A 12078-nucleotide genomic window follows, 5' to 3' on the forward strand; every position below is an offset into this window, starting at 1 on the left:
CATTGCCTGACGCTAGAGTTGCCACCGCAACTGTCCCTGCACCATCTCAAGGTATGCCTGCCTCTGGAGACGGGTCGTCCTAAGAGGCCGAAAATACAGTAGTGCATTGGTCTCCCCTGGAGGTAGGCAAGGAGGGATCCTGTCTCCACTAAGCAGCCGGCATGCAGAGGTAGCCCGTTTTTTCTAGGTCAGTGGCAGTGTCGCCTGTGCCCTCGGCTGACATGGATGCATCCAAAGAGAGGTTGTGACGTGCGGCATGCGCAGTGACGATGCACACTGTCCACTTCCACTGACGGTGGTGCGTCCAGTGCCTTTGAAAGCACAGGAAGTAGCTATTCGGCCCATCGATGCAGTGCTCAACCACATATAGCACGAAAGAATGTGGCATGTTGTACAGGTCTTCAGCTGGTCGGGTCTGTGATGCCACGCCAGTGGTGCAAGCAGCCATGGCTGGCTGCAATGTGTAGACACTGTCTCCAGCATAACAAAGAATGACGCAGTTAAGCATGTTCTTTCTCGGTGATCTCAACAGCCTTACAGGATTGCAATATATAAGGGAGCACTGCTATAAGGTCAGTATTCTACCACCCTACTGATATAAATGATGAATTATGATTGCCTACACAACACAAACGCTGTCAGGTGCATTTTGCCTTGGTTTCTTAGACACGAAATATCATGTATTTCAACAACGTTATATGAGTGTTGTGTTTATGCTGTAATTGGGTGAAAATACACTCTACCATACTCTAAAGTGTCTGCATTGGTGCAACTAGCCAGGCTCATTCTTGTAGCTTTAGCAGATCAGGGCAATTGCAGTGTGCTGGAGGGCCTTTTTACAGCTTACCCAGAAAAAACTTCACCATCGTCCAGCAGGCCTTCCTCCACCTCGGAGTGACGCCAGGCGACCGCGTCGTGGAAGGAGCCGGGTCAGCGCGTGTCCACGGCCAGAATACGCATGTTCGCACCACAGATCTGAGAAAAAACACGCACAGCACGAACTTACTCTTGTTGTCGAGGCCCGCACTTGTAGCCGAACTCATGCGGTCGAAAACAGAGGCTAAGGTCTACTCACTCATGTGAGCAGCGTAGAACACCTGGCGACTTGCTCGCAGCGCTGGCCCGCGGCTTCTTGATGGCGATGAGTGTGTCATCGACACACCCGACGAAGCCGGGGATACTGCCGCGGCGAAATTTTGAGCGAAGGAAGCCCTGCTTCGCCGCCGCCTTCTCTTCGGGTCTCGCCGGAAAGCGAACACACCCCCTTCTGCGACCCAACGTTGACAATGGTCTCCGCCACCCACCGCAAACACCTGCTCACGGTCGGCTGAGCTACGCTGACGTTTTCTTCACTTCCTACGGCGCCTTGAACACACCGGCGGCGAAGCGCAGCGCGCACAGTACCTGACGATCCACCGACAGCGCGCTCACCCGCACGTTGAACGACGGCGAGGTCGTCGCACAGCCATTGTGCACATTGTGCAGTCTCCTTGAAGCGTCGAAACAACTCGTCTCGCACGCCAAAACCGTCTTCATGCACCCTCCTACACCGTCGCTCGCGCGGAACAGCCGCCATATTCGATCACAAAGATTGATAGCGGTTTATGAGCTGCCTTTTTCGCTCTCAAGTTTCAGCCCGCATAATTAGGTGCGCAACGTCACCACTTCAGCCCTGTTCACTACGTCACCGCTGACGCAAAAACCGCCGGCCAAGGCGGACCAATGGGAGCGTTGCATATGGCGGCATTGTGAGCGTTTTAGTAACTTTTTAGTATTAAGAGCGGTGCAGAATATGTCCCCAGACCTACGCCCAAAAAGGACTGAATGACTCGACGGCGGCGAAAGCAATAAGCGTGCTCGGTGATCGCCGAACAGTATGCCTTCAGTTCTTGGGCGAGCTTATATAAAGCTGGCAAGGAACCTTCGAAATAAGGAACCAAAAGCAACTACAACAATCTGGAAAAATGTAGAAGCAGTTGCCCGTGGCCACGACCAATTGAGATAAGTCTCGTCGCATCGCGCGTCAGAAACAATATGATAAGGCTTTGAGCGTGAACAAACAGCACAAAGTTTCGCGGCATTATTCCCGTCTCAAATAAGTATCGGCTCGATGCTTTACAGAATAAAAAAAGGAACGCAGAAAAACAGAAGTAAACACATCAGAGAGAAAATTGGAGGATGCTTAAGCTTCGCCTTCAAGAGTGGAACGCGACGGCCTGTTGCTGCGCTTCCAGGGTATTACTCATGTGCGCATCAGTACCCAAAGACACTTAAAGTCAAAGATCACAACCCATTCAGTAGATCCACCCGCCGCGGTGCTCACTGGTTAGCGCGCTCGGATGCTGGCCCGAAACACACGGGTTCAATCCCGGCCGCGGTGGCTGAATTTCGATGGAGGCGAAATTCTAGAGGCCCGTGTACTATGCGATGCCAATGCACGTTGAAGAACCCCAGGTGGTCGAAGTTTCCGGAGCCCTTCACTACGGCGTCTCTCACAGCCTGAGTCGCATTGGGACGTTAAACCCCCTTAAACCAAAACCAAAAATTCAGTGGATCCGCTTTTATACAGTGTGAACCAAGAAGCATTGGCAAAGTTTTTCTTTAATCATGGTATTCATTACAGTGAAGAAATGTTCTGTTTACACGAACTACTAATAAAAAAAGCCTTCGTAGCGTGTTTTGCACGTGCTCGCCTCGCAATCTAAAAGAGCAGGGTTTGTTTCGTCGTATCGCCCCACAATTCTTTTTTCTATTTGGAGGGCATCGTGTTACAACGACAACGGCTTTTCTACTACATCATCATCATCATCAGCCTGACTACGCCCAATGCAGTTCAAAGGCCTCTCCCGTGTCACTCCATTTAACCCTATCCTTGGCCAATTCCTTGTCCTTGGCCACTCTACCTCATCCTTATTCTTATAGTTATTTCTCTCTCATGATCCGGATCAGCGTTCACTACATGCCCTAAGTAGACATATTCTCGTACTACTTCCAGCACCTAGCTACATATTGCGAACTGCTGTTGTCTTGCTAGACTGTTGAGCATTACTTTGGTTTTCTGCATGTTAATTTTTGCCCCCACCGTTCTTCTCAGCCTGTCTAACTCATTCATCATGTTTTGCAGTTCATGTCCTGAGTTACTTAATAAAGCAATGCCATCAGCGAATCACAGATTAGTTTGGTATTCTCCATTAACTCTTATCCCAACTGTTCCCAGTTCAGGCCCCGGAATACCTCCAGTAAACAGGCGCTGAATAGCATTGGCGAGATCGTGTCTCCCTGCTTGACACACTTTCTTATTGGAATTTTATTGCTGACTTTATGGAGGACTATGGTAGCAGTGCAATCGTTATAAATATCTTCCAGTATTTTCAAATAACACTCTTCTACACCTTCATTCCGCAATCCCTGCATGACAGCTGAGGTTTCCACTGAGTCAAATGCTTTCTCGTAATCAATGAAGGCTATATACAGGAGTTAGTTATATTCTGCGCATTTCTCTATCACCTGATTGATGGCGTGTATATGATCTATTGTGGAGTATCTTTTACAAAAGCCTCCCTGATGATATGGTTGATTGAAGTCTAAGGTTTTCCTCGCGCTATTAGCGATTACCTCAGTAAATACCTTGTAAACAACGGGCAGTAAGCTGATCGACCTGTAATTTTGCAAGTCCTTGATGCCTACTTTCTAATGAATTAAGATAATGTTAGCGTTCATCCAAGCTTCTGGTACGCTCGACGTCATAAGGCATTGCGCGTACAGTGTGGCTAGTTTTTCCAGCACAATCTCTCCTCCGTCCTTCAAAAAATCTGCTGTTACCTAATCCTCACCAGCTGCTTTCTCTCTTTGCACTGCTCCTAAGACTTTCTTTACTTCTTCCTTCGTTACCGGCGGGATGTCCCATTACTGTGCTCTACTGCCTCTTTCAGTAACTTTCTGATTACATTCGCTATTGCACAGATTTGTGCAGAACTCTTCGGCTACTTTAACTATCTGATACACATTGCTAATCACATTGCCCTCTTTGTCTCTTAGCGCATACATCTGGTTTTTACCTATGCCTAGTTTCTCTTCACTACTTTAGGCTACCTACGTTCTTTAGAGCATGCTCGATTTTCTGTGTGTTAAACTTTCTCATGTCGGCTACCTTGCGCTTATTTATTAATTTCAATAGCTCTGCTAGTTCTATTTTGTCTGCGGAATTAGACGTCCTCATGCTTTGGCGTTCCTTAATCAGGTTTTTAGTATCCTGAGATAGCTTACCGGTATCCTGTTGAACGATCCTACTGCCCACTTCTACGGTGCGCTCCGTAAAGACAGCTGTGAGTTATCATTCATTGTTTTAAAATTACGATTGTCGTTTTTCGTTCAAGCGGAAAATCTGTTCAGCGGTGAAATCCTGAATTAGTCTGCTTCCCCCTTGGCGCCAACTCGTTAATAGCCTTCCGCTTCCCTAGTTTCCTCCGTTCCCTCTTCAAATCTAAGCTAATAGGAGACCTTGCAATTCTGTTGTCGCTGCAACGATACTTCCGAGGACATCCACATCCGCTATGATTCCAGGGTGAGCGCACAGTAAGAAGTCTATTTCCTTTTTACTCTTACCATTCGGGCTTTTCCACGTCCACTTCCTCATTGCTCGTTTTCGGAAGAAACTATTCATGATCCGTAAATTATTTCTATCTGCGAAGTCTACTAGTAACTCTCCCCTGCTATTCCTAGAACCTATACCATAGTCTCCTACCGCCTGGTCTCCAGCCTATTTCTTACCTACCTTCGCATTGAAGTCGCCTATCACTACAGTGTACTTTCGTTTTACTTTGGTCATTGCCTATTCCACGTCTTCATAGAAGCTTTCAACGATCTGGTCATCATGGCTTCATGTGGGCGCGTAGGCCAGCACCACCTTCAGCTTGCACCTCTTATTAAGCTTAATTACAATAGCTGCCACCCTCTCGTTAATGCCATAAAACTCCTATATGTTGCCAGCTATATCCGGATTGATGAGGAATCCAACACCTAGTTCCACTCGGTTTGCTAATCCACGACAGCGCAGTACGTGCCCGCCCTTTATTACTGCTCAGGCCTCATCTGTCCTCCTAACCTCACAAAGCCCTATGACATCCAATTAAATACCAGCTAATTACTCCAACAGCACTGCTAAGCTAGCCTCAATGGATAAGGTTCTAGCGTAAAATGTTGCCAGGTTCAGTTTTTAACGGCGGCCTGTCCGGAGCCAGTGATTCTTAGCATCCGCCACTGCGTCACAGGTCTGACCGCCGCCTAGGTCAGTTGCTCTGCAGCCGCTCGAGACTGAGGGCCGAGGGTTAATTAGCTTGTTCATAGAAGATTGCGGTCAAGTACTATACCAGGGTCTCCAGATCCTGTTCTGGTGAGGAAGTGCTTTGTCGTTTCTGGTCACCGAGATCAGAACACACTCCAGGTCTGGTTATGCAATTCCATCGACACAGGCAGTTTTTTTTTGTTCTTTTTTAAAAACTCTGTGGAGAATTGCGTGGCACCGTTATTCAAACCCCGGTCATCTTGCACGCGAGGCGGATGCTCTACATCTACGCCATCGCTTGCCTTTTTATTTCAGGATGTTCAGGACTTGTCAAACTGCTTCTGCAACTTTTCCTGAAACCTGACCGTTCTCAAATGTATATTGCTAACGGAAAAATAAAGCACATTTTCTTTACCTACTTACATTACTTGCTTAATTTACTCACTTACTGGCTTACTTCACTTACTTACCTACTTACTTACATTGCCTGCATACTTACATTACTTAGAATATCGTCTGTTAATTTGGCTGCTTACCAAACATGTAGCGTTGGTTCAGAAAAGAAACATTTCTTAATACCTTCCATCCTGCTCTAATCATCCCAATGCAAGCTAACGAATAATTTCAGTTATACCATTTTATATTACCATCTTTTCGATTTCATCTAAGTTTTGTAAAGCACCAGGCACATTATTTGAACAGATCTAATACAGTCACGAATACATAACGTGAAAGAGGAGTTTGAGCCCATAAAATGACAAAACTTTTGCGTGAACATGATAAGAATTTCCCAAGGCATAATAAAGTATGGCAAAGCACCGCACACAGCGCCGCCACGCCTCTGCTTCGAGCTTATCGCTGCTATGGTCCATCGAATAGCAGTGCCTTCCCTACTCTTAACATCTCTTTTACTGCCTTCTCTTTTTCAGCAGACCGCGTCGCCTTCTTTCCACGTTCGAGGATGGCTTTTCTTCTTTTTCCCTCTCTCGTGCGTACCGCTCGCTTGGCCTCAAAGCCCCAAGAATTTCAAAAAGTTGGCTTCTTCTGTGGTTTACGAGCCTTCGTGGTTAATGCATCTGAAAGTGCTCCGTTTTATTGCCTCTTATCCTTTTCTAGATAACTGTTGCCCTTGCGATTTCGCCACTATGTGTCTGTTCCTCTGAGATGCCGTAAACTGCGAGCTTGCCACAATAGCAACATTTCAACACGTTAGCATATCCCTGTTTTTACTACATGCGAGTTACTATAGTGGGGCGCTGCTGTATTACTTATTTTCAATGCTCGGCTAGTTTGGCGTCATGATGCTGACTGGCATGGTAAAATAGTGCCGTTCTCTTCAAAACACCTTGAATATTACATTCTAACAGTACCAACATACATTTGGGGCTTATCAGCTATATAATTGAAGCCGGTATCAACATCATGGTGTATGATGACAGCAGATATGGACAAGCTCCGAAAGTAATGGTGGTAACTACTTCAGAGTAATAAGGAATTACTAAAGCCTTAAAGAATCAAAAATCTGTAGTATATCAGGGTCTTTACCATGTCAATATTTGGCGATGGCGTGGCTCTGAGGATGCTCTCTGGTAGTTAATTGTCTACTTACTAAGCACAGTGTTGGCTAATAAAAGAAACACTTACAAATACCTTCCATCCTGCTCTTATTGCCGCTTTGCGTGATATATATTTATTTTCAGTTATCGCATCTCATGTTATCACGTTTTCGATTTTGTTCATGTCTTGTTGAAGTACCGCATTTGCGCAAATGAAATGCGGCCAGGAATATAATGCAAATTTGATTTCATGTGAATGGCAATGTTTTGCGTGAACACGGTGTCATTTTCCGCATCCTCAGAGTAGTTTAAGAGGCAATAGTTAAAAAACACGAGCGACACAGTTAAGTAGTGATAGCACCACCCATGCAGTGCCACCGCCCATTCGTTTCTTGTCACCACTCCCCTGTGCTTCGTGCTGCCATGCTGAGAATCTTCCCCCCTGTCCTTCCCTTCCCCACTCCTCACTGAACTTTTCGTGGCCTTCCTTTCTTAGCGACCCGCGCCGCCTTCTTTTTACATTCGTAGCAAGCTTTGCTTTTTCCGTGCGCACCACGTGCTTTCCCTCATGGCCACAAGGACTTCCAAAAGCTGGCTTCTTCCCACACCTTGTCAGCATAGTGCTGAAGCTACCTCAGAGATCATCGTTTTATTGTCTTTGGTATCCACCTGCCTCCGAATGTTGTCCTCGCGCATGCCATGCTGTCATCACTCCGCGGGAGGTATGTTACCCCGGCCAGACGCTCTTCCTATAGCCGTTTCCTTGACAAAAAACTTTAATATGTCCCAAGAAAATGTACAGTTGTCAATGAAAGGCGAAATTTGACTGAAGTTTCACTTTACTATATCTGAGTTCATTATATAGGGGTTTTACTGCATGGATAGCAAGAGCTCGCACAAAGGAGGAAAAAAATGCATGATGATCACGACCCACGGCCTACCGCGAATCTGTGTGGTGCCCAGAAGCTCCTATGCGCACGCATTTCGAAGGCACGTGGGACAAGGAAAGGCTGAATGTGGCCCTTACAACATGCTTATACGGTATATGAACTGTTACACCAAGCTATGCATTTCGCTGCGCATGAACAAGTCATCCCTAGAGGGTGCCAAAATGTAAAATCTGGGTTCTCACATTATAGCTTCTAGCATGCAAACCGTTCTTTTCACTACGCACTCATCCATCATCGTGTTGTGTTTCGGCAAAGATTTAAATTGATTTACAAACTGTAAATGATAGAGTTTAACATCCCAAATTGACTCAGGCTACGGGGGCCACCATATTAGGCCGCTGCAGATAAATTTTGACCACCTGGGGTTCTTTGATATGCACTGATATCGTGCAGCACATGGGCTCCTTACATTTCGCCTCCACTGAAACGTGACCTCTGCAGCTGGAATCGAACCCGCGTCTTTTCGGTCAGCAGCCAAGTGCCATAACCACTGAGCCACCGCGGTAGCGCATCTGGATTCACATTGGACTCAAAACTTATTGGGAAGGGGCTCTCCATCTCGCTAACGCTATCGCGTTAAAACAGACTGCCAATACAGAGCGCGCTTAGCGTTAATAATGAGGCTTCAGGCGCACAACATGCACAAGTTCCTGTCCTGAATAGCCCCGCTGTGATACTGACGCTCCGTCGAGGGACACTTCGTAGTAAGTCTCTCCAAGTCGACGAATGTTCTTGTATGGGCCATAGTAGAGGCGCATAAGCTTTTCACTACGTCCGGGGCGGCGAAGGGGCATGCACACCGCTGCACGGTCACACGGCATGTATTCCGCGTGACCTCGGCGTAGGTTGCGCCGTCGAGCGTCGGTGGGCTGTTATGTTTGATCCGTAATCGGCCAAGTCGTTTGGCTGCTTGTGCGCGATAAAGGTAGGCGGCGACGTCGATGTTGTCTTCATCTGTGACGTTTGGGAGCACGGCGCTGAGCGTGTTGGTTGCCTCCCTGCCATGGACGAGCCTAAACGGTGTCATCTCGGTGGTCTCTTGCACTGCGGTGTTGCAGGCGAAGACGACATAGGGGAGGATGGCTTCCCAGGTGTGGTGTTTGGCGTCAACATGCATGGTGAGCATGTCAGCAACAGATTTGTTCAGACGCTCCGTAAGACCTTTGGTCTGTGGATGGTACGCAGTAGTACGCCGGTGGCTTGTGTGGCTGTAGTTCAGAATGAGTTGGGTAAGCTCGGCCATAAATTTTCTTCCCCTATCCGTTATTAGAACTTCTGGGGCGCCTTCACGCAAAAGGATCTGCTCGATAAAAACAAAACAAAAAAACTTTGCGACTTCTACCGCACTACCACTCAGACGGGCTTTCGCTTCAGCGTAGTAGGTCAAGAAGTCGGTCGCGACGAGAATCCACTTGTTGCCCGATGTTGACGTTGGGAAAAGTGAAAGGGCTTCCTCGGTTGTGAAATGGGCATCGAAAGTCTGCTGGACTGATCGGCGGAGTCTTTCGTCGTGAACACCAACGGCATGTTCTGAAATACCGTGCGACATCAGCGGCTATTAGGGGCCAGTAGTATTTATCTTGATAGCGGCGAAGTGTGCGGGTGAACGCGATGTCCAGCTGTTGGTTTGTCAAGCGAAGCCTGCATAATTTCCTCTGGTAAGCTGTTAGGAATGAGAAGGAGATCGCGGACTTGTTTGGGGTGAAGTTTTTGTTCACAAGTATGCCATTTCGCAGACATAAAGAATTCAACCCACGTTTGAACGCTGCTGGGGGGAAAGAAATATTGCCTTCCAAATACTGTGTGAGAATCTCTAGGTCTTGGTGCGAGCGCTGGTGCTGCGCGAGGTCGCAGGTACTTATGGATCCCAAAATGGCGCCCTCATGGTCCTCTGACGGCGGGTTCTCCACTGGGGCTCAAGATAGACATTCCGCGTCGGTGTGCTTGCGTCCAGATTTGTAGATCGTGGTGATGAACTCTTGGACGCGCCAGGCTCCACCGAACGAAGCGACCGGAGGCGTCCTTCAAATAGGCAACCAACTACTTGCGCGGTGACCGCTGACACCTTGAATGGTCGTCCGTAGAGTTAAGGGAGGAGTTTCGACGTATCCCAGACAATCACGAGGCAGTCCTTAGTCGTCGAATAGTTAGCGTCGACCTTCGACAGAGAACGGCTTGCATACGCGATTACTTTCTCCAGTCTGTCGGTTATCTGAACGAGGACGGCGCCTAGGCCCACGTTGCTTGGGTTGGTGTAAATTTCAGATTCGTTATTATTTCAGGATTCTGCGCACTGCTTTCTTGTCGGTCGGTGGCGAAGCCTGTGCGATAGCGGCTGCTTTCTGCTAGGCTGGGTGTGCTTCAATCTTGGTTACGATGTCACCTAGAAGCAGCAGCCCTTCATAGGCGAAGTGGCACAAGCTTTCTGCTTGTGGGAAGCCATGCGCCCACAAAAAACAAAAACTGAATGATTCGGCAGCGGCGAAAGCAGCGGGCGTGCTCGGCGGTCGTCGAACAGAATGCCTGCAGTTCTTGGCCGCGCTCGATTTAAAGCTGCTGAGGAACCTTTTGAGATAAGAAACCAAAAGCAACTACAACAATCTGGAGAAATGTAGAAGAAGTTGAGCGTGGCCCCAATAAATCCAGATAAGTCGGGTTACATCTCGTGTCACAAACAATATGAGAAATCCACCTACCGGCGGCGGCTTTCAGCGTGACGCAAAAAACAGTTCGAAGGTGTGTGGTAATATACCTAACCGTGAATATAAAACGGCTGCTCCGACCCAGCAGCCATGGACCGTTGTGAACGGACGAATTACTTTACGGCAGTCAAACTATTCCGGTGCGTTACTTAGGTAAAATAAATTATTGTTTCGTACTTATGCAAGGAGATGCCGCTTGTGCTCTTCAGCATAAACACAGCCAGCTTATAACTTCGCGTGCGCAAGCAGAGCCGAAACGTCTAAGCGTGGTAATTATTATCCTGGCGTTGGCTGCACGTAAATCTAATATGAACGATGGAGATCAATCAGCCTTTGTCCAAAAGGAACGCTGCACATCGCGGACTCGGCTTACACCGCAGACACCCAAATCGATGAGCGTGGAGGAGGTTCTAGAAAAAGACATCGTCGTAGTCGTTTCAGGCGAGCTTTCATTCGCTAGAGGTGTATTAAGCAACTAGCAGTCTTGTGCACGTTACAGAAAACAAGTAACAGATTATAATTACAATTGCCTAATCTGAAATCTAACTGATTACATTTCTCAGTTACAGCCTCTGAAAAGAAACTGTGGAATTACGGAACAGTAATCGATCACTTTTGCGTTATTTTTTTTAACTCTACTGGCATAGCACAAACGCACTCCAACTACCATAAACTAGTGCGGCTTGCTTCATATTTTGTTACACGTTGTTAATTTTAAGAGCAGCTCTTTTTTTTAAGTTGTCGCTGATTTTGCCACGCTTCCTCCTGAGGATACCAGCCGTAACAGTGAACAATCACTCAATGCAAGCGGTGTAGGAAAGGGCGGCGTTATACAGCATCAATACCTTGCGCACCAGCTCTTATTTGCGCAGCGTTTCGATGCCAGTTTCTATGTCCTCTGTGAAGCGCCCGGCTTTGTTATTGGTGCCGTGATAAGGCGCTGCACGTAAGGCCGCCGAAAAGCCAAAACAATCGTCAGTGGGTTTTTTTTTTGGCGACATCAGACGTTGCTTTTCATGTGCAGCCATAGCAAAGGCGGCTCAATTCATCGGACAAAAGCTGATCTAGCTCCTGACGTCACTAGTCATCTATTTGGCCTGAAATCGAGGTATTGCGACGGCTACGAGCAGAAGTTTGTGTTTGTGAAAGGGAAGCTCATGCCTGTGGCGTATACATGAAAAAGGTCTGTTTTTAGGCTTCAATTAATGTAAATATTGCGTACGTGGCATCAAGTACACGATCTTTTGGGTTTTTTTCTTCTGGCAGAAATATAAACCGCTGAAGGCAGAAAATTTTACTATTCCAGAAAACACAACACCATGCGCTTACACACGTTGTGTTCTGCACAGTGTCTTACCGTTCCTGGATGCCGCTCAGAAACGCGTCGGTAAGATGGTTGGTTGGTTTAGGGGGTTTAACGTCCCAAAGCGACTGAGGCTATGAGGGACGCCGTAGTGAAGGGCTCCGGAAATTTCGACCACCTGGGGTTCTTTAACGTGCACTGACATCGCACAGTACACGGGCCTCTAGAATTTCGCCTCCATCGAAATTCGGCCGCCGCAGCCGGGATCGAACCCGCGTCTTTC

The 12078-nt window shown here is 47.5% G+C and overlaps 2 pseudogenes; one reads left to right on the forward strand and one right to left on the reverse strand.

Annotated features, from left to right (window-relative positions):
• Positions 1 to 859: 859 nt before the first annotated feature.
• LOC149355366 (uncharacterized) lies at positions 860 to 1576 on the reverse strand (annotated as a pseudogene).
• Positions 1577 to 8793: 7217 nt separating this feature from the next.
• The window catches only part of LOC149355367 (uncharacterized), a 54078-nt pseudogene continuing 50793 nt past the window's right edge, over positions 8794 to 12078 (forward strand).

Source organism: Amblyomma mixtum, chromosome 3 (assembly GCF_055824585.1).
Source record: "Amblyomma mixtum isolate Tamu chromosome 3, ASM5582458v1, whole genome shotgun sequence".
Taxonomy (NCBI): Eukaryota; Metazoa; Arthropoda; class Arachnida; order Ixodida; family Ixodidae; genus Amblyomma; species Amblyomma mixtum.